Here is a 23,762-nt window from a genome sequence, read left to right on the forward strand (position 1 = left end):
TAGACTGGAAGGGTACCAGACCCATTTTTCATCCACATCTCACCCAACACGCTCTCATTTTAATCTATACAGCAGTCTCCACTGACTACTGTGTGTGTATGTATGTTTGTATGTATAACTATTGCTGAGCAAATGACAAACAAAACCGAGTGCTGACTACAATGGAGCGCATCTTCTTATGTTGGTAGGAGGAGATCTAGTTAGCTGTTAGCAGCCAGTGGGAGTCATACAGTGTTTGGCTAACAGTTACTGTAACAGCCTTTAGTAACACGCAACAGGACAGACAGTTTGACAGTTTTCAACTGTCAACATGCAGTTTAGCTGCACCTATTATGTAGTAATCAAATTAATGAATTATATGGTATACCAAGACAAATTATACATTTGTAAAATAGTCTTCCGACGAATCATCACTCTTGGTGACACAACGAGATAAGAAGAGAAAGGAGAGAAACAAGTAGGACAGTAAATTACAACAAAACACAGTAAAGATTCTGAGCCACTGCGCAGAACCAAACTTATGTTCTGTCACTGTGGAATCTTTCACGTCCACATTGCGATTCATCTTAAAATCAATACATTTCCACACCTTTACAGTACATACTTTGGATTTCAAAGCAGGTGGTGTACGATGTCAACGTGAAACAACAAATAGTGTACACCTGAGAATGTCAACTTTTAGATTTCTGTCTTTTTTCTGCTAAACTTCATGGATCCCCTGGCTTTAGAGAAACATGCTTACTCAAGCTTTTGATAAAAAAAAAAGAAGAAAAATCAACACGGATAAACATTAATTGGTTTCGTGTTCACAGATCTGCAAGGGACACCAAATATCTCCTCCCATTGCTTTGCAGTAATACGCTGCAATTTATTTCTCCTTCATCTTGTTAGATAAGGTAGATAATTCAATTCAATTCAATTTATTTTTGTATTGCCCAAAATCACAAATTACAAATTAGCCTCAGAGGGCTTTACAATATGTACACATTTGACATCCTCTTGTCCCGGGACCCTCACATCGGAACTTGTAATTGAATTGGTTTAAAACAGACAAACCTCAATATCTCTGTCGTTGATTTGTGAGATTAATTACATTAGCGGGGAGCAGATGGAGTTGGACAAAGTCAATATTCGTGTCTTTGTGTTCTTCAGTGTATATATCCAAATGCAGTTTTCATAGACACTGATATCTATCAATGAACATCAATCATTTCATTGTTGGGTTATAACACCCAACTTCAGCCATTGCTTTTTTGAGAGGACAGTCAATAATTTGCACAACTGCGAGACATTTCTCATCAGGAAAATGTATACATCAGTCATTATACATTTTAAAAGTTTTTAAAGTTTCAACCAACAACTAGAAATTGTTGAGACATGGTATTTAAATCCTTAAAGCTTTATTTGTATTCCTGTAATCTATGATATTTGATGTTACCCAGATAATATCAGTTCTGTCTGGGCTGCACATTCTTTTCATAAGTACACAAGTTGTGTCTAATATTTGTGGTATTAGTTCTAAAAAAACAAAATTAAGCAGAAAATCCCCCCGGATTGTCATGCTGCCACCTGTTCGTTGCTTCTGAATATCAGAAACATAGTCTGAGGCTTCTAGTGCGCTCCCAGACCGTGTCCTTCACTCAGTTTGACGATACTGATGTCATCATTAATAATACACTGATTGAATCATCCCATCCTATGAATCATCCTCTTCATAAATGTTTGATGCAGACTTTTTAGCAGCAATGGGCTTCCCCCCTAACCTTTCCCTTTTTTGCATCGGGAATCAATTACTGCGGATGAAAGGAATGGACATGAATGTCTCATTAATTTATCTTCATGTCTGGCACAGAGACTGGACACAGACGCTGACTTTACCTGGCAGAAAAGACGGTTTGCATGTCAGTTATTGGTCAAATGGTTGCAGGTTACATCTCCAGTTCTGACAGTTGTCCTCTGATCAAGGGTACCAAATGCATGAAACCACTCGGCAAAGAAAATAAAACCACCTCTTATCTGTTGTAATAGATATTTAATTACTAATTTCTGTTTGGATTACTGATTTATTAGCCAGATGGGAGATTGATGGTGTGTACTTTGAAGAGAATACAGTTGCAGTTATGTGCTTGTATAAGATTCAGACACAGCAACTACCATTAACTTAGAAATAAAAAAATACCCTCAGATTTTATTGCAGTATAATTACTTTGGCTTGGTTCTGCCGTCTTCAGCATTTCTTGTTCTAAAAAACTTTAAATCGATACAGACCTCATTAAGTGCATTTATATAAATCATGAAAAAAACATACTCACTTACTATATATCTGCCGTTATCGTATAAGGTATATTTTGACCATCTCTTTTTAGCATGTGTGCTAGATATTATGATTCTCTTTATGACGTCAACTATTAATTTCACCTTTATGTTCCAGGTCAAAATTGACTTGTGTATTATAGCTTAAAGCAAAGTGGTCATGTGCAATTGTTGCATTGATTTCATTTTTATTGAAATCTGGAATATAGTAAAAAGAACCAATCTTGAATCCTAACTGGATTAAAATGTGCAAGAAAGGTGAAGATGTGTAGTTTGTGCATGGTGTGTCTTTTTTGTTTGATGGAAATGTACAAATGGGTGTCTTTCCAGTCTAGAAGAGCTTTGACTGGATCGGGGATCAATTATGATGTTGGCCTGTCCACTGAGACTCTGTTTGTGTTATCGGGCTGAAATAATCTTGACATGATATAACATAAATGGAACACATTGTGGAGAATGGATTCTGTAGTATCTCCACAGCACATGCTTCGTCAACACATATTTACTGTGATACAGAATAGCAGAAAGGTAGCCCACTTATGAGAAGATTTTGCATTCAAGCTAACACGATTTATAATGAGAATACTATGAGAACAATACAATTGACTAAACAATGTCACAATTGTAGTGGCTCCAAGGATGCTATTGGTTCAAAGTTCAATGTCTCAGTCTCACCAAATGGTTTAAGAATGACGTCGCAATTTGTAAGTCATTTAGCGTGCAATAAAGCCATTCTATCTTTTTGCATGTTGTTTTACACCATGCAATCTATACTGACCACAAAAAGACATATGCAGGAATATGCTAGGCTCAGAACAAGTGACATAAAAAAATGAGACTGTGGCCGTTTCATGGTAACGACATTGCGTAACATGACACGCGGCCAGCCTAAAATGTGTTGTGCTTCATATCCCTAAACTGTCGTGCTATTTATCAGCCTTCCGATGAGATCAGGTTGACCATGTAGTGCCAATACAAGAAATACTGTGATAGGTTGGAGTGGTGAATGGCTGAGTTTACCTTCAACACTAATTTCCCAGGTTCACCTCCCTATTTTGTACTGGCAGTGAACATACTTCTGATGTTTAACAGGCCTTGCATTTACAGTAATTCAAACGAACCCAATGAAAATGAAACACCTGTTTGCTTGCGAATGCAATTCCTCGTCAGCGTTATCGGTAGATCCCAAGAGTAGATGGCGCTGTGACTGTTCACTGTCAGTAACAGAAGAAAAAAAAATCCACAAGTGCACCCTTCTGTAGCTTGCTGTCATCCCAGTGACCGCACTCTGATAATTCCTTCAGTATAGGTGTTTCTTACAAGCCTTGAATGACAAAGAACAAAGGAATAATATGAATGTAGAGTATGACCATGATGTCAAGGTAACCTCAGCAGCATGATCAAAGCATCCATGGCTCACTTTCTTTTGAGCCCGGATGTGTTTAAAGGTTTTGCATACCGTAATCACTGAGCACCAAACCCCCATGGGGTGGGCATTATGCTCACTAAATCTCCGTGCTGAAAATCTGTTTCTGCCACCTTGGCTACCACCACCCACTCCACGGCTGAAATAATAAAACAATTGATAAGGTCATTTGGGAGTGTTTAGTCACTGCTGAACACCTTTAGGAGGTTGAAGAAATAGAACTGTCTTGCAGAGGCAAGGCAGCGTATCGGAATGCACCAGCAGTCAAAGGGAGCTCAGGCGAGACGAGCTGTAAGTGGATCCTCCACCTGATGTCCGCATCAGTTACATCCGACTGATTTCTGCCTCCATTGGTGCTAGTCGACAGGCTGAGGAGGCGAAGGGGGCACTTGCTCATCACTGCCAGATGGCCACCACCGATTCACACTCTGGGAGCTCTTTCTTGTGTTTCACTTCCTGGTGATTCATCGACTGTCGCCGCTCTTGCTTCTCATGGTTGACGCTGTGATTGCGAGAGGTGTAACTTCTCAGATTCAGCAGCTCATCGCCGTCAACGGCAGCAAACAAGTTGTTTCTTGGGGGAACAGTCGTCAACAGGATGCTGTCATAAAAGTAGCCTGTATGCTAAAAGCAACATGGGGTGTTATTGGTTGCGACATTGACAAAAATAGCTTCGGGGCATTGTGGTGTCTTCCCTTGGGTTTGGCATCTAAATATGAAATGCTCCATATAAGTCTGAGGGACAAACTCTTAAATAAAGCCTTTGAATCAAGTGAAACACTTGGAAATAAAACTCGTAAACAAGGCTTGCTGGCTCCACTGATTGTTGTACCTGGAGTTACCTGTCGTTCCATCTCTCCTCTCCTGTCGGCTAGAGGTGACACTTTGTATTGATACATTTTACATGGTGTGTCAGTCAGAAAAAAATGAGATGCCAGGAGTGTAGTTTGGGTTTCCACAAGGGGACATTTCTAAATTGCCTTGTGTGCTTCTCAACTTCTTCCTGTCACTCAACCCCCTCCATGCTTTACCTTGGTAGATTCAGTTCTCTCTTTTCTTTCGCAGCAAGCGATACATGTACTTTATATTTCCATTTTGTTGTCCTTATAGTGAAAAGAAAAAAAAGAAAGAAAGAAGAGAATTTGGCTTATTGAGTGCTTCACATGAAGGACTGAGGAGGAGTGGAGGGCTGGAGATGGCAGTGGCTGAGGTGGTGGAGAAGGGGGTTGCAGAGTTCTCATCAGCAAGCTGCCATGGCGAGCTGCCATAGCTGTCAGGGGCTATGAGAGATCTTTTGCCAAGGTAAGGCAAATTCCTCCTCATTCAGTCCTAATAGGACTGCCAGGCCTTCAGAACAGGGAGTGAATGTAGTGAGCCTGGAGCTCAGAGCTCTCTTCAAGACTGCCGCACTGAGGCTACCTCATGGCACATGCAACACAGCCCCCTCAGTGAGACACGCAGGCCAACACAGAGAACTCATGACAGGCTTCACCGTAATGCATCGACTGGGTCTGTACTGGAGTCGAAAATACCCCAAGGCCAGCAGTGTGTCTCCTTCTATATAACTTGTAAGAGCTTGTTATAACAGTCACACTTTTCAACTTCCACTTTAGTTTGTTTCCCTGTTGTCTTTTTGGTTATCTCTTTGGTTTTAAATAGAATAACACAGCAATGGGTCATTATTTAGTTTGTTATTTCACCCCCAAATCTCAACCATCAAACTCTATACATCAAACCCCATTTTCGATACTGGCCAGCATTTTTTCAGCGGTAGCCTTTCAATGTTTTTACAATCCGTGATTGCATATCTTGATTTTGTACCTCCTGAGTGATATTCAAACTGGGTACCCACACACAAGGGATTCACAGGAATCAGAAAACTGAATCCGGTCCATGGATTTTATGGGTGTAAGGCAGAAGACTTCATTTGATCATTAGTGTTATATTACTATGTTGGCCAACACCAATGACTGACGTCTTCTGTATTAAAAGAAGGTGATGTGCAGGATTCTCTCCGCCTAAACTGTGTTCCATGGACGTATGAGAAACACCGAATACTGTGTAATATTGTGCCTCATTGCTTTCAATGTAGGTGTGTATGCCAAGAAATTGTACAGGCTTCCTCCTGCTTCTGCATGTTTGCGGCCATACATTCATTCTTTTGGGACCCAATTCTTTTGATTCTGCTTTTTATCGCCCCCTTTGTTTGTATTGCCGGTGTAAAACGTATTTGCCTCTGTACATTTTATAGTCCCTCTGTGTTGGAAATCTGCTTTCCAAAAAAGAGTTGACTGGCCTTCTCAAGAAAAACAAAGTGACATTGTCTTGTGTCCATATTGCTTTGAATGTGCTGACTGTCAGTCTCTTTCACTAAGAGTGGAAAGAGACTGATACTTACCATGTCACCTGCAGTTCCTTTTTCTTATTTTTTTTACCAGAGCTTATTTGGACAACCCCAAATGATTTATTTGATTAACTACATTGGGCACTGAAATCTTTGTGTATGAAACTCTTGATATTTCATTTTGTGCCTTTTTTATGATCACAACTACTTATGCATCTCTCCTGTTGAAATGAGTAATCCACTTTCAGTTGTCTATCATCCAAGTTCAGCATTTATGTAATAGTGGAAATCACAAAAAGTTAGTTTCAAAATATCACTTGAATCTGTGAAGTCGTATTATTTGCAGTGTAAACAGAATATATGGCACCGATTGGGCACCAAACAGCTACATAAAGTGCCGATTAGATTTCCTGTGGTTATTGCTCTGTGTATTCATCATGAAGCCACTCCACACATACAATGAGTTGGATAAGAGCAGCACCAAGAGAGGAGTTGTGTTCAATTTCACTGTCATATAGCTTTTGAGCCATTGGGATACCTCTTCATACCCAACCGACATTAGATTGCAAACTCGTTCTCCAGTTGAGGCTGAGTGAGTTTCAATTTTGGGTGTGCATTATTGATCCTAAGGGGAACATAGCCAGTTGCCCCCAAAATCTGACTCTTTACCAATTATCACATTTGTCAGCCAGTTTCCACTTGTTCTGGGTAGGGTTTCCCCGAGTTGCTCTCATAAACACCTTAGTGTTAAATACATCACATGATGTGGCAGTTTGAAACAAGGGAAAGACAATCATAATGTTTAGGCTAACTTTGTGACAGCTTAGCCCATGCAACAGTGAAATTGAGAGAGGATTAAATGAGTTGACTTGCAGCATGTACTGTACATATAATCCCAGAGTTTAGAGGCAGCTCAACCTTCCAGAAAATGATTTCACACAAAACATCAGAGAGGGACCAGTTTGGTACGAACTTTAGTTGGCTGTGGGTGTAAACTGCCACAGGCAATGAGTCTCTGCACACTGTATGTCATGTTCATTGTCACACTGTGTGGAGACAGCTCACAGATAGAAGACATGAACATTCACGTCGGTCCAAATGGTTACATCAGTTTTCTGTGGATCTATTCAGACTCTACTTAAAAATGTAAACCTGCTCATAACTCAACAGGCAGGCACTGCATGCAAATTGACATTGGAATTTTGTGTTGTCGAGAAATATTGCCACGTCAAATGGAATAATGTATTTTTGCTCCATGTTTATGGAGTGATGAGTCCATATCCATGTTATTGAGGAACTCACAATAATAAAAAATAAATAATGAAGTATATGTGACTTAAAATGAAGCTGCGCAGCCATTCTGTCGGTTATGTGAAAACAAACAAAAGCCGCTCAAGATCAGCGGCAACACACAAGATCCAAAAGCAGCTTTGCAAGAGATTAAAAGAAGGCCTGAGACATAGCATAGACAGAAAACCTAAAGCATTAGACAAATGTGCTAATTACTTTTCACCCTGACTCCATTGTCTTGATAGAGCTAACCACAAACTGTGAGGAATGCAAGATGAAAAAATGCACCTAGAAAGATATATAGATAAACAGAGAACTAAATTGTGTGCTTTACATATTTTGTATCTTTAGGATTTGATATTTGTTAGTTAGAAACATCAGACTCAGTGTGAAACTCTTCTGTAAAGCAAAACAAAATGGAGGCAAACTGAAAACACATGAGATCTGTATCCCTCCTACATGAGAATACACCAGCATTCTGTCAAACATTGTTAGAAAGGTGGAATGAAGTCTGGAACTTCACCAATACAGTGAGCCAATGATGAGCCAATTGAAGTTAGCTGGCAATGAGAACGCAATGTTTTTGGCCACACTAAGCAATTAGAAAACACTGCTTTAGTGTGCGTACGTGTGTTAATGTGCATTTAAATGTGTGCGTGTGGGTAGTCGAGTATGTTTGCGGAGGGCTGCTGCTCTGTGCCTTGCTAAAGATGTATCAATGAAACACCCGTCCTCAAAGGGAATTTGTCTTTTACCAGAATGCCAAGTCCTACCCCTCTGATTCACCACTCTCACTCAGAGGTTTAAATGGCATTCAATCAAAGGCTAATGCTGCCAAACATGTCTTCCCAATGGTTATATTAGCCTATATTAGGAAATCTGTGTCTTGTGACAATATAATATAGAAGGGGCCTGGGAAAATTGTCACGCGTAGTGCTGGATGTGGTGTGTGGTGAGGGGCACACGTGACACTCCTTACAACCAGAAATCATTCTGATTATCTGTTTTTCCTGCAAATATTCAAATTGACACAGAGGCTAATCTTTAAATCCCATCACACGTGCTCGGCTTAAGACGACATTAATGTAATGTTATAATTGTGGTAATCTTTCAATATATATTCATAAATGCTCATACTCCAGCTATCACTCAGGCCTATCTGGAATCCAAAAAACAACGGATGAGACAGCCATGATGTCTGTGAGCTGTTAGCCAACTAGGGTCCTGTGCATGGAGGTGAATCTGCAGCTGCCTCGTTTATATTGGGCAGAGAGCATGCTGTGCATAAGGCAGATGCAAAGCCCCTAAAGTACCACCAGCTGGCCACGACATATGCCTCATGCACAACATGCATCCTAAAAACAACACTTTCTCTTGGAATATAAAGCTTGTATTCGGGCGAGAGTGCCTATTTACTTGTCAGCCATTTACTGTACACCCCTCATGCGGATTGTCATGATTTTATCTCCAGGCTGTTTTTATGTATTGATGTACTCTTGTGGGATGCACAAGAGGGTCCTCAGATCCAAGTCCTGGAACTTTCTGTGTGAAATTGCATGTGCTACTTGTTTCTGCACGGGTTTCGTCCAGTTGCTCAAATTTGACAAAATGGAAAGAAAGAAAAAGACATGCTCGGTTGGTGTTATTGGTCTTTGGCTCTCAGAAATTAGTTGGTCCCTGCAGGTGCTGGAGGATGGCTGACCACTGCTCCTAAGATTGGTCAGAAACAGACAAGAAATTGCCCTGCATACAACAACAATCTAATATTCCAGGATGTGGATTTCTGTTGCTGTACACCAATATAATCGGATATTCTTCAGAGGGAGAAACATTAAAAGGTGGATGGGGCAGGAACACACCTGAAGAAGGCACTAGCAGATGGTGGTTCCGGCTGCCGTCTATCCAGCTGCAGGTGTGCCAGTGCCATGCAAATAACTTTGAACTGAGGAACGGGAGACAGGCCCAGAAGCATGGGAGGGCCGCTCTTCACTGTACTCAGCAAAGAGATTGGGTGACGCTGCCTCTGAGATAAAGTCCTCCTCTGAAACCAGCTCAGTCATGGGGGGGATTTGATGCATCAGCCTTCCCTGCAATAAGGGGGAGGGTCAGGAGAAGCCACTTCATCTATGCTAGTTAAGCGGTCAGCAGATCCACTCTGGAAGACAGCGTGCCAGACTTAGCCCTCTTGGAGGGAGCCCCTGCGGCTTCTGCGACCCGACGTTTGAAATGGGTAGGTTGGGCTGGATTCCATTGCCCTCACAGGGGGGGACCAACAACACCCATCAGGTGTTCCACCTCGGCCAGACTAGAAGCACTTACCGTGTAAGGGCTGCTAGTGGTTGCAAAGGAATTCTCGGGGGGGGGGGGGGGAATCACATTTTTTTCCTAAAAATGAAATACAATATTATTATTATCATGATGTGTTAAATCATCTTTAAAACTTTCAGTGTTATTATTATCTCTGATGTGCCCATCGTGACACAGAGTTAGATTATGCTGTAATAATTCATTTTACTATTAATAGTGGTGGTACGAGGCTGGAAGCATTACTCCCATGGGGAACCGGCCCAGTTTTTTTGTCTCATTCTCTAAATAATGTCCTTGCATATAAAATCAGTGTCAAACCTCGTATTTTTTCCAAATACAACCTTTAGTCTATTCTCAGCCATTTCAAATAACCCCATTTACTCCTATTATAATGTTATAACACTGGAACTGGTCCCAACAATGCATCAATACCATTATTTGCCTTTCTTGAAAGCCAACTCCATCATGGTCATTCCCCTGGACATTTGCCTGACCTGTTGTCAGGGTTGTTGCCTGCCATGGCGTTGACGTGTGGTATTGACCTGTGATTAATAAGAGATCTGTCACAGCTCTGCCACTTCATCTCTCACTCACCTAATCAGCTCATTCAGTGCACCTGCTAGTCACACCCACCTCATCAGCACATCACTCTCACCTGCTCACTCTGCTGAACCCATTAGACCCCAGTCTCACACACACTCACTGCCAGATCGTTCTCCGCATTTATGCCTGACCTTCCAGCGTTTACGGGAAACAACCCAGCCCTCTGTCCCCGACCACGAGATTCTGCCTCCTCGGGTGTTCTGTCTGCCTTCTCCCTTGTTGGCTTGACATTCCACCATGTGGGATTCTACGCCTGTCCATATCCAAGACGGTTACCTGTTGTGTGTTCAGTTGAGGATAAAGCTTTGATTCCAACTATTCTGTGTGTCTGTCGTACTGCTTCTGGGTCCTTACCACACCCGGTTCGTCAGGTGACTTAAAGGGCTGGATAATCTTGCAGACGGACTGAATATGAGCAGCCTTCCTTGTTCTCATCATCCAAAGTGAAATCTGCCAATCAGAAAATTCTGCAGGTAGGAGGTTTTGTGCTTTGGCCGTCAATATGTAATTGTAACTAGATTAAACTAAGGATTAAAATATTTTTGCAAAATTACTGTAAAGATTCTTGAGTTGATAAATGTGAAATGACTGTCCTCTGGAAATTAATCTGTGAATTAGTTTGAAAAAAAAACTTACTCTAACCTGGAATTCCCTCTCTGAATTGTATATTGTTAATACAAGTGGTGTTTGCTCATTTGTTTCACCAGGTTTCTTCAGTGACTGCAACCAAAACAAGTTCAACCCTCAACAGGAAAGCTGTTTCATGAATCTAAGATACTTAGAAAAAAGTCGTCTAAACGGCTCTGCTGGAACATAATCACATCTACATCTGCAGTGTTATGAAATAGAAAATCCAATGACTTGCAGAAGTACCACTAATCAGGATACTTTCAAAAATCGTTGCATTTTAAAGTCAGATGAGGTTCAAGGACCGGTAACTCTGTCCACACCCCGCCATCTGCCTGTTGATGTTGGATTTTTTCGGCTCATGTCCCGAACTCAATTTTTTTTATTTTCATTCTGCAGTTTTTTGGGGGGATTTTACATCAAAGTTGTTGACATCAGGTGCACTAATTACAATTTGGTTCAAGCTTCTGTTAAATGTATTTGTCATTTCGTGTTGATTGTTGAAACAATCTTCTGCTCCCTCTATGGGTTAGTAACACGCATCGTAGCTGTACAATCAGTCGTGTTGTTGTAATGGTGCTAAGAGAAGTAAGAGCAAAAGTGCAGCACTGAACTGAAATCCCATATTCACGCGTATGCGATGCTGCAGCAGCTAGAAAAAGTAGTCTAGACTGCTCTGCTGGAACATCATCACATCTGTATCTGCAGTGTTATGAAATAGAAAATCCAATGACTGACTTACACAAGTATCACTAATCAGGATATTTTCAAAAATGGTTTCATTTTAAAGTCCGATGAAGTTCCAGGAATGGTAACTCTGTTTGTGAAGTCCACGCCATCTGCCTGTTGATGTTGGATTATTTCGGCTCATGTCCCAAACTCAACATTTAGATTTTCTGTCTGCAGATTGTTGTTTTTTTGCTGATTTTACATCCACGTTAAGGACATTAAGTGCAATAATTACAATTTGGTTCAAGCGTCTGTATTTATGACTATTATTATTATTGTTAGTTAATACAATGTGTGGCTACCTCTGTGGGGCTTGTAACAAGCATATTAGCTGTACAATCTGGTTTTGTTGTAGTTGCAGTAATAGCACGCAGAGAAGTAAGAGCAAAAGTGCAGCACTGAACTGAAATCCCATATTCCATTTTCATGAGTATGCGATGCTGCAGCAGCTAAGATCTGTGGGTAAAAACTAATGAGTCCGCTTGGGCTACATATCTGGAGCCGTCCTCTCTCGCAGCAGCTGGTAGATGTAATTAATATGTAAATAAACCTGTTCATGGCATAATATGATCACAGTCCTGTCAAAAAAAATTAAATAAATATTTATACAGTCCCCAACTGCCTGTTCAGCTGAGGAGAAACACTGAGGCAAACCAGGAATGCAGGCAGACCTTCACATCTGCTTTTGTGACATCTTATGTTTGAAATTCCATTGTTTTTCATTCACACATTTGTTATGCATTTCTATTCACGGTTCGATAAATATTGATATTATTGTGATGCATTTATGTAAAATCTCCTTTGAATCGTTCATGTGATTTAGGGGAAGATAGAAGATATACCTGGCATGAGAGCTGAGAGCAACTCTTTGTGGCCACTCACTGCTTCCTGTAGCTGTTTAAATCTGAAGATGCACAGGTGCTGAGTTGCACTGGGTAGTTTTTGGAGCAAAGGTTGGCAAATATCAAGGGACACACACACACAGGGCCGGTTTTATAGTCTGGTTCTGTTTCCTCTGCCTCAAATATATCCTCTGTCTGATAGACATTTTAAACCCACTGCCATGGCTATTGTAGCAGTCCCCCATCATGCATCTGTCCTGCATCCAGACTGCACAGGCCTCCACAGTTGACTCTCTCTCTAATCTTGTTTTATGTATAACTGGCTCAAGGAGAGCCAAAGTGGAATACAAAACTTCTCTGCTGCCTCCAAGGTTTTCAGGAAAATATCTGTGGCCAACTTTCAACTTTGAGTCGAGACACAAGCAGTGCATTTGAGAGATTTGCAGAGATTTATTATTTCCCCTCCATCAATCTACACCTAATACCCCATAAAGATGACGCCAAACAGGATTTCAGACAGTTTTGCATAATTAAAAAGAAGAAAAAAATATATAGTATCACATTGACATAAGCATGCAGACCCTTTACTTGACATTTAGCTCAGGTGCCTCCCATTCCTCTTGATCACCTTTGGTTGGAGATCACCTGTTGTAAATTAAGTTGATTGGACATGACCGGGAAAGGCGCACACACCTGTCTACATAATGCCTCACAGTTGACAATACATATCTAAGCAAATCCCAAGTCATGAGGTCAAAGGATCTGCCGGTAGGGAGCAGGGACATGATTGTAGTGTCGCACAAAAGACGAAACAAATCTGCTGCATTGACGTTCCTGAGAGCACAGTGGCCTCCATAATTGGTAAATGGGAGAAGCTTAGACTGGTCAGGTTGGAGGGTTAAGCTGAGCAGGGTAAAGAAACAGAGATATCCTTAATGCAAACCAGGTCCAGAGGCACTTAGGACCTCAGACTGTGCTGAAGGTCCACACTGCATCAGGGCAATGGCCCTAAGCACACTGCCAAGACAACACGCGGTGGCTTAGGGACAACTCTGTGAATGTCTTTAAGCGGCCCAACCGGGGTCTGAACCCAATCAAACTTTTCTGGAGAAACCTGAAAATGTCTGTTCACTGATCTGTAGAGAGGAACGGCAGATAATCCCTAAATCCAAGTGTACAAATCGTGTCGCGTCATACCCAGGCTTCATAGCTGCCAAAGGTTTTTCAACTGAGCTAAGGGTGTGAAAACGTATGGCAACGTTACATTTAGTTTATCTTTAATACATTTGTAAAAACAAATAAAAAAACTTTATTATTGGGTTTAATGTGTAGATGCAGTGATGCAAAGTGACCATTGCTCAGAAATAACTAAGCCTACAAAGCTCTAATTGTTCCATTTTCCTCAATTGGGGACCTTTTAAAGTTACTCAACTTTGGAAAATCTTAGCCTTTAGCAAAAACACCAGAGCTATTTAAATCTTGAAAAAAAATAATGGATGTCTGCAGTGAGTCAGAGGTCAGAAACGCTTTAGCCATTCAGATTCAGTCTTGTGGGATAAAGCTGTGAGGAAATCCACTGTTGGAACTTTTGCCACCATCCCCACAATGATGGACGCAAATGGAATTGCAATGCTTTCTCTCTGTAGAAAGGAATGTGCCTAATAGGGACAATTTCTTTCCTTCTTTTCAAAAACATACAAGGAGAAGTGGATTCTCTTCATCATTTTATATTATCCTCAGCACTACTAAAAGGCCATTCAACTTCTATGCCGTTTCACGAACTAATACCTCAAAACTTGAGCAAAACTTTTATTGTTTTATCTTTTTGGTGATGTCAGTCAGAACGAACCCTTTTTTAAACATTTATATAAGCTCTTATGTAAGGGAGTCCTCCTGTACAGTGCACCGCCATGGTTCAACTTCGCAAAGCCACATAGCTCGAGGGCGCTTACAGTACACTGACAGCAGCAGAGTGTAGAGTGGGTCCCAAGAGTGTCACACTTGGTTGGAAAAACAAACTCTGGAAGTCAGCTTGAAGAACCCAAAAGCAAACATGCTGTGATGAGTGTACTCTCGCTGTGAACACAAAGAAAAACACACACAGACAAGCTTTTGTGTGACTGCAAATCAAAAGTCAGACTAAGCCACCAAATGTCCTTCTGTACATACCACCAAATGTCCTTCTGTACATATTACATTCAACAGTTATACAATTTTAAAAAGTAAATCAAGACATTTCACTTGTTTCCTTTTTTGTTTTTATATTCCAGTAATTTCTTTTGAGTAATTTAACTTCCAAAATGTGTCTACGCAGACCGGAAACCAGTCTGTAATCTCCGGTTCTGAAAAGTGAAGCCAATGCAGAGGGTTTTTAAACTTGCATTCTTTCTAAAGGCCAGCAGAGCGCACGTCTGCTGGTTGCAAAAAGAAGCCAGATTGTATCGATGCCTTTGAGACAGGTCACTAACAGGGTGTTATACGGTCTGGGTGTTTTCCTCTGACAACTTTAGCACCCGTACAGTGTACTTTCAGCTCATATTGTAACATGCTGGTCAACTAAAAATGTCTTATTCAGCCTTAGGTTATTCTTAGCTCCACCCTCTAATGTCACTTGTGGTTGCAGAAAACCGAGATGGTACCGGAAAAATACCAAACTCGAGGCTTCAAAACGCCAGTCCACGCACCGATGGGTGACGTCACGGTGACTACGAAATTGCAAAGTGCTTTTTCTCAAAGCACTTTGTAACTTCATTCTCTTTTACACACTCGCAAGCCAAAGGTGGCGTAGCATCCATGCAAGATACTGGACTAATCATCCGGTGCAATTTTGGATTCAGTGTTTTGTGACACGATGCCATGAGGAGTTTGGGATCAAACAGCCAACCAATGACCAGCTCTACCTGGATATTCATCCAGGTATTTTTTAAAAGAGAGCCATTTCAATTAACTAGTGCAGTGCCTTTTTGTGGCGTGGCCATTCGGAGTGAACCGATCGCTTGGCACATGGAAGTGCTGCACGCCTAGCTCGTTTACGCCAGGGAAGTGAAGAAGAGTTCGGTTACTTGCCAACTGTGAAGTAGATTGAATAAATGGTTCTCGAAATATGCAAAAGCGATGCGCACACAGAGACAGATTCCTTGCTTTATAGCCGGATATCATTTCTCACCTGAAGATCTGTCATTTTATTTTGTCCAGACTGGCTTTGACTACAGGTTCCATTAATAACTGTGTTTGGACAGGTTCATTTCAGAGATGCTGTCGGTCTCATGGAATAATGGACCTATTCACTGGAGCCATTTTGACATGACATAGTGGGTTAAACACAAGTGTTACCAATGATACTGATGAAGGTGCCGTTTCATTCAGGTCAAACAGAGTCAGGGTGCTGCTCTTCTGCATGTTGGCTCAATGTAAGGGCTCTTCTTCACTAAATGGAATGGAACCTTTAACTAATTCCATTACTTAAAACTGTATGTGGTTTCATGTCAATAAAGATGCTGAAACTCAGCACTCGAGTTGTTTCAGACACTTCAATAAAGGCACGGTGACTACGACACGTTTAATTAATTAATTACTACTAAAAACTGGTGTTTCGTTTGTTTTGTTTATGTTCGTGATTATTTTTCCTTTATTGCCGGTTAACCTAACTTCTACATGTGTTAGTTTCAATGTCAACTCTGCACCCTTGTCAAAGGAGGACCATGTTCCCAGTGTACATAAAGGGATTGAACTGCTATGATGGCAGCCGGAGTGGTAACAGTTGTATGATGTTTCGTAGTAATAGTTAACCAATAATTGTATCAGTAACAGTCATCGCAGTATCTGTTGTAGAATTTTTATTACAGCCTCATTTAAATGAGGCTTTATAAGGCTATATAAAATATATATATATATACTCATCTTTTGAAATCATGATCACATGATCAATCCTAAATGTAGGGCTTAATAATGCACCTTCATTTGAGGAATGACATATAACAGATTCATTTGCTGTAATTTTTTTTTTTTATATGTCCACTGAGAGGCGTAAATATCCAGGGTTTAATGCCTGGAAACCAGGCGGATGTGTAAATCAATACTTTTAGTGTAATTTTGAACCTAAATCCAGAGGTGTGTTGTCTGGACGATAAATTTCAATGTTTAGGAAGCCATTTATGCACATTTACATGGAGACAGGATGTTGATTGCAGAGTTACTGAGCACCACTGTGGGGGGATTTTTTTGAGAGGCAAAGCACTAAAGAGTTCACAACGACATCCACATGAGGTCATAAATATTTCTCAACTGAATAAGCCCTCTTTTTATTCCTCTTCCGAATTCATCATGCTCCCTTCCTGTGTGTGTGTGTGTGTGTGTGTGTGTGTGTCTTTCTCTGTGGCTTTTCTCTCCTCTGTCTCACTCTCTCTTACTTTTTGGTGTCTTTACCTAACGAGTGTGATGACAGTAAAAGTTTCATCATCAGCCTCCATCCTATTAGGCTGTTATTGGATCATCTTTGTTTTCGGTAAGTCTTAAGGACAGAGGAAGCTAGCAGAGCGAAGCCGCAAATCAAAATACATGAGACACACTGTCAGGTTTTGTCTTGGCTTTGTCACTCACAGCAGATGAGTATTTAGCTCACCAGTGATCATTCCTGCGTATGCATTATTATGTATGCAGAAATAAGCAGCCATGCTAATAATTCTTAGGTGGGAATGACAGAGGAGTGAGTCTGAATAGCAAATTGCTGAGGTTTAATTGCTCGAGCTGACATCCTGAAATCCACAGTCGAAGGAATTTGGGGTTTTGTTTCCTAGTAGCTTTCCCAATGCCGTTGCCCAACAGATGCTTATTAAGTCAAATTATTCAATGGAAAAAAACGTCATCTGCTCGCTCCTCAGCCAAGTATTTGTCCATTTTCTGGTTCGAATTAAATGAAATAACGAACCCAGTTGAAATATAGCAGCGTCAGGATAAATCATTTCCCCATTTAGTAGAACACTAAGTGGCCAAAGATTAAATAGCTTTCGGACCCCTTTCTTGCACAGCCAAAAAGGAGAACACAAATATGAATTATGAGGAACAGGACAATTACATTAAGTAACAGAAAGGTTAATTCATTTAATTTAAAGTGGAATAAATCATGTCTCGCAGTAAAATAAATCCTGTCATCAACAATGGAAGTCAGCCACAGTTAATTCGGCAATGCCTCTAAATGACTTGCTACACAGAGCCGGTGACAAATTGTCTGCTTCCATTAGACTGCTTCTGATCAAACAGATAAATTTGGAAAATATCATCGCAGCCCCAGGATCCTAAAAATTGAGAGGAAGTGTCAACAAAGTTGAGAGAAGAAAGACATTTCACTGGCGTCTGATGTCAGAACCAAAAGAAAAGAGAATAAATCAATACTATAACCCCGAGAGGGGCCACTGTCGTGTATGTCAAATACCAAATAATCACCTTTACAAGGCTCCCAGAGGATGTTGTTTGCTTGTTTTGTGGTCAGTTTGCAGAACTAATGGTGTTTGCAGTTCAATACTGGAGAAAATGAAATGGCATCATGTGATGTTTGTCCTTTCTTTGTGCCAGTGGTGTTCAGTATTGCAGTCTGGTTCAGTTGAATCAGGAGCAACATGAAACATCCTCAAGTCAACATCAGAGCATGGTTTTATTGGAAATGGTTTTTTTTCAGCGCGCTTGCATTCAACCACCCACTTTCCACTAGCATTTAATAAGATTCATTTGATGATATTCCACTTGATGTTTGATCAACCATCATCAGTCATGTCAGTCATGCTCCTTATTGCCACTCAACAGCGGATGGAGAGCAACGGTAATTGGCAACTGACTCTGAGTTGCGGCCAGGTTTCTTAAACATAGCCGGAACTGTATTAGCAACTGGAAGTTTTTTATTGCTTTCTGCCCCTTTTTCGTTTCCCATGTTTTGATACCAACCCAAGGAGCTATTTTGCCAATAAACAACACATTGACATGTATGCTTCTGTTCATGTCAGCGCATTTGTTGCAAACACTTGGCACCTTGTCATAGGGTGGACACAGATGAGACAAAAAATGAAAATGAGTGTATGCCAAGGAAATGGAATGGGAGGAAAGATGTGCTGTGCAGCGGCAGGTTAAGGTGCAATATGATGATCAACATATGCAATCAAGCTAATTATGGTCCGTGTTTGCAACAGCAAGTGTTTTCAGGAAGTCTGGTTCTGCAATTTATCAGTTTTTTTTAATTAATTTTTTTTTTTTTTTAATAAGGAACCTTGGGCCCTACCTTTTTTAATTTGCATTTGTTTGAAATCAGTGTCTGATCCAATTTTGCTGGAGTTTAATTGTTGCAATTAGTTGTTTGCACTGCAAGTTATGTGCTGAGATGTGGAGAAGGGTGTGCGTCTTGGAGTGCGTTTTCATTTTTCGTTTGTTCATTGACCTTGAATGTGAGGCGTGATACTGACAATTGCCTTCTGTTCTTTTCTGAAACATTTGTTGTTGTTTTTTTACCACAAAAGAAAAAAAAAAAAGAAAACGCTTTGCAAGGTAATTCATGAGTCTCATAGAAGATGAAAAACAGGCAGACACAGCAGATGCTTGTGTCAAGCGTGGCGCTGCTGTTGCTGGCAGATGTGTCCACTGAAGCGTCATATGAGTTGAACTGGAAACCACGACTGAGACTAAAAAAGGTATTGATCCCTGACAACGGCTGGTCAGCTCAAAGCAAAGCATGTTTAATCGCTGAGTGGAGCTCGAGGAGAGAGTCTGGTGCCCACACAGTCCAACAATGAGGCTCATTATGTTTCTGTTCAGTAGAGAGATGTAATATTTATATAATATAGCTTGCTGAAGGATCCAACAGCACATGGAGTACAAGCTACATTTGAAATCGGTTTTACAGTCTCCAGTCACCCGTACTATTTCTAGTGGATTATTAATGAAATTAAATTTCAATTTTTTGATGTGAAACAACGATAATTCTCATTACTTCTCTGGGGTCAATTTGGGAAAAGGGAAAAACTTCCAGATTGAAGAAGCTCTCATGATTACTCTACAAATATTGCTGAGCCAACAGAGAGATTCTCTTTGGAGATGCCTAAAGCTGGGAAGAGTATAGTTTGGAAACCAAAAACATATTCAGGCTCAGACAGAGAAGGTTCATGCTCATCTCAGGGAGAGAGACACATTTAAACTGAGGAAGTATGGCTGGGCAATATGGCTTCTAAATAATATCTCTAGTTTTAGTCGACGCCGCCATACACAATTTATAGCTATTTTTGTATTTTCTCTAAAATAACATAACCTTTTGATCACTCCAGTAAACTAATTTGAGAGGAGAAGCAAAGAAGTTAAGAGCCCATTGAGATTCAGTCCAGTGTTATTCCCGGGAGAGCTGCCATGGTGTCATATCTCAGCCACCCTGATTGAAATGAGAGGTGATGACACAGGAGTATTGATTCTCAACATATATCTGCATTTTCCGAAAGGACAGGTCCCGCTGTATTGATTGACCCCGCATCTCACGGATAATGTTAAGCGATGTACAGTCGTCGAGACAGAGCCCATCTCGCAGTCTAAAATCTTGACAATAAAAGACAATTACCGACTAAGCAGTATTCAAATCAGACCCCTTTTAGTGAACGCTGCTGTTGAAAATGTTTCTCATGTAAGGAAAGTGCTGACAGAAATTTCTCAAATGATATGATCGCTCTTAATGCATGAGTCGATATGGTGTTCAAAGCGCGTGATACAAAGTTGTTGCCTTTAACTTGTGCAGTATGGGATGGATTGGAATCAGTGTGCAAACTGCACTTCGAGGAGGAGGGAGCTTCTATATGCCCTCAGGGCCTCAGTATGCCTCAAATTTAGTGCTTGTAGGATTGTTTAACAGTGACTGTGACCCCTCCTCCCACACACTCCGACGTTGGAATTGGGGTGGTAGAGTTCAACAATTTTGTAACTTTCAAAAAAAGACAATCTGACAAATTCACCCACTTAAAGCATTGACAGGCCAGGTACCGTTAGGAGTAGGACAACGTTTGAACTTCTCTTTTAGAACTTGTGTTATTGGAGAGAGATTCGGGAGCAATGTGCAACCTTGTCCAAGAAACTACGTTTATATACTACTAATTTCTTTTGGCTATTGCTCTCCCACACAATTCACATGGAGGGAAGTGGCAAGTTAGATGGTGGGCGTACAAAGTGCACGACACTTGACACCCGAGAACAGGGTTTGCCTCCCGAATGTATGTGGTTAGATTTAGGCAACAAAACTATTATAATAATTAGCCATGCGGGACTCTACTGCCCACTTGCTGCTACGAGCTCTACTCCTGCCAATTTCAACACACTTTTGTTGTTCACAATGTAGCATTGTTAGGGACATTTTCTCTCGTCCCCGGGATGAAGCGACACTGTCAGTGCTGAGCCCTGAGCCCTGGTACCTACGGGAACTGCGGTACTGTAGAATAACCAATAGCATCACGTTTTTAGAATGTTGGTACCGACTTGGTACCAAAGTATCGCTTCTCGTGACATTCCTACTTTACCGTAAGTTTCCGCTCATTGTTTAGCTGTCTGATGCTTAACTTCACTGTTTAGTCCCACTCTCACTGCTGTTATAGTTTCATTCCCAGAGAAAAACGCCACTGTACACTCACTACCTGCTCAGCACATAACATCAGAGAGACACAGTTGGTGACTAGCTGCAAACTGCTTCACTATGTTCAACAGCTTAAGAGCCAGATACGTCCCTCAGGAGTTGGTAGAGACCAAAAACAGAGCTACAAGAGTTTGAATATAGGATATCCATCAGGCCAACTCCAAATAATCAAGGTTCCCCCGTAACTGCTGGATGCGTAAATAAGCAACTGTTCACTAACACGTTTGCTATAAGTCAACTTATAAGGGGAATGATATGTCAGTCTTGTGTTCACAACTTGTTTCTCCCTGCAAAACAATTTAGATATTGCAGATTTAAGGTTTGGAAAAGATTGTGGTTTCAGTTAAATGTTAATAAACACGTTGTGGCTTGTGCTTTATTCAGCAGATTGAAACCCAGATCTTTTTCAGATTATTGCCGGAAAGAAATGAAATAATTACACACATGAACATTTTTCTACTTGTCAGACGCATTCATTAAATACCATTTTCTAATCATGCGGATGAATTACAATTCAGACGGCAACATGTTTTTCTGTATTGCTGTCGCAGAATAGTAATATCCAGTTTGGTACAAGCATACAGTACCCACACATATGCCTATAATACCAGACAGACATGCAGGCGATCTCCATATTAAATGAGCAATTCTTTTTGTTATATAATATAAAGTCGCAACAGTAGTGTTTATCATCTTAGAAGATCATGTACATTTCACATTGTGAAAAGCAACCCAACAAAAATCTTGGAAACTGTTGGAATTATGTAATACAATGGTATCCATCCGGCATCTGGGGGACTTTGAAGGTAGAATAATTCACTGACAGTTTAATCTGTGCACAACCAGTTGACTCCAAACTGGATTAATTTTTTCTTAATGTGTGTCTGCGTGTATATTTTTAATCTCTTTTGTTGAACAATGCATTCATTTCAGCAAAGCACAGAAAAAAATACGTGTGTGTGTGTATATGTGTATATATATATATATATATATATATATATATCCTCTTGCTTTTATAATAATGAAATCCTTTATGCACTTTGGTGCCTCCACCATACGATTTTCATGCCATAAAAGAGTTAGATGTGTATTTGTGTGCATGCCTTTTCATGCCATTTTCACTGTGGCAGCCCTGCATTCATTTGAATTGTGTTTTGCAAAACCACCATCGCCTCAAGTTGCTCAGTCTGTGAAACTCAAGCAGCATGAACAAAAGAAGAAAAGAGAGACTGAAATGAGAACGTGGAAAAGAGAGCAAGCGAGAGTAAAGATATGTAAGAGAAAACATAGAGAAGGGATTAGAGGCAGAGGGCAAGTTTCTACTGTAACCTTGGACTCGACAGTGTCGGGCAGCAAAAACAAATTTAGTGAGGTATTTTTTTTACCAAATACTGGTTAAGCAGAACTGTTTAGTTGACCCTGGTGTGGTGCTTTCTCTGAGTTGTATGTGACCATGTGTCTGTGTATCTTTTTGTATGCTCAAGCGCACATGCCTGGCTGGCTATGTGTAATTGAATTCCTCTTTAAAACTCTCCGAACAAATCTTCACTGACCGCACTGCTCCAACTTCAAAGTGACCTCAAAGTGACCTTGCTGGACTACTGTAGTGTGACTGATTCACTGCTGTGGGTATTACAGAACCACATTGGCTGCAGTAGCAGACTGCTGACGCAGAAGTACCGAGGTGGAGCGCGCCTTTAATCAACTCTTAACGAGGCTACTGATGACATGTACGGCAAAGTGTTATCTCTCCTGTATGCCTTCGTGTCCCTGAATAATTCAGCGAAAGGAGACATGAAACATGCCTTTTCACCAGATTAGCGTTTAATTAATAAACTTCAGATGTTTTCAATGTTTCAGAGAGCCTACATTATGCAGTTGAAATATCTGCCCTAATTACTTCCCCTCAGGCTGATCTAGGACTTTGTTTTTTCTCCCCGGGGGCTCCATGCCTCCGGACCAGGGGTGCTATAAATAGGGCTTTATGGAGGCTCTTTCCCAGACATTACCTTTTTTCCTCCACTAATGATCATTCGATCTGACCTGTCCAAACATACTTTACACAAACACGCAGCCAAGCTCACTGGAAGGAGCATTAGAGAGCAAATGGAAGTGGGAGAAACAAAACGTGCCACTCTACTCTGAACAGTTGTGGGGAGTGCAATGATTTTGAATTGTATTGTATTCCATTTATTTAGCTGTCAATTTCATCTATTGCGACTTACAATAAGTGCCTTCAACCATGGGGATACAACCCAACAAATGTAAGACTTATGCAAGTGGTTTGATTTCATCAATAATGCTGAATTATTTTAAGTGCAGCATTTAGAAACACTAAGGGGCCATGGCGGAGCCTGAACAGATGACTGTCCTGATGGCAATGGGGAACCTGTTCCCCTATTGTGGACCCAGAACAGCAAACATACCTGATTATAGTTTAAACAGCCTGGCCCCCCTTGTCGTGAGGGAGTAGCAAGCAGACTGGCAGTAGCAGAGGCAGAGGGCGCACCAACCACAGTCAGTTGCTTGAGTTTGTGCTGCCACCCTTTTGTGGTTGTATCGACGTAAAGGTCTGCAAATCAAGTACTACAACAAATCCTTGAACCGTATCTCAATTTCAAAACAGGCTGCTCT

The sequence above is a fragment of the Melanostigma gelatinosum genome (assembly GCF_949748355.1).
Source record: "Melanostigma gelatinosum genome assembly, chromosome: 4".
Classification (NCBI taxonomy): Eukaryota; Metazoa; Chordata; class Actinopteri; order Perciformes; family Zoarcidae; genus Melanostigma; species Melanostigma gelatinosum.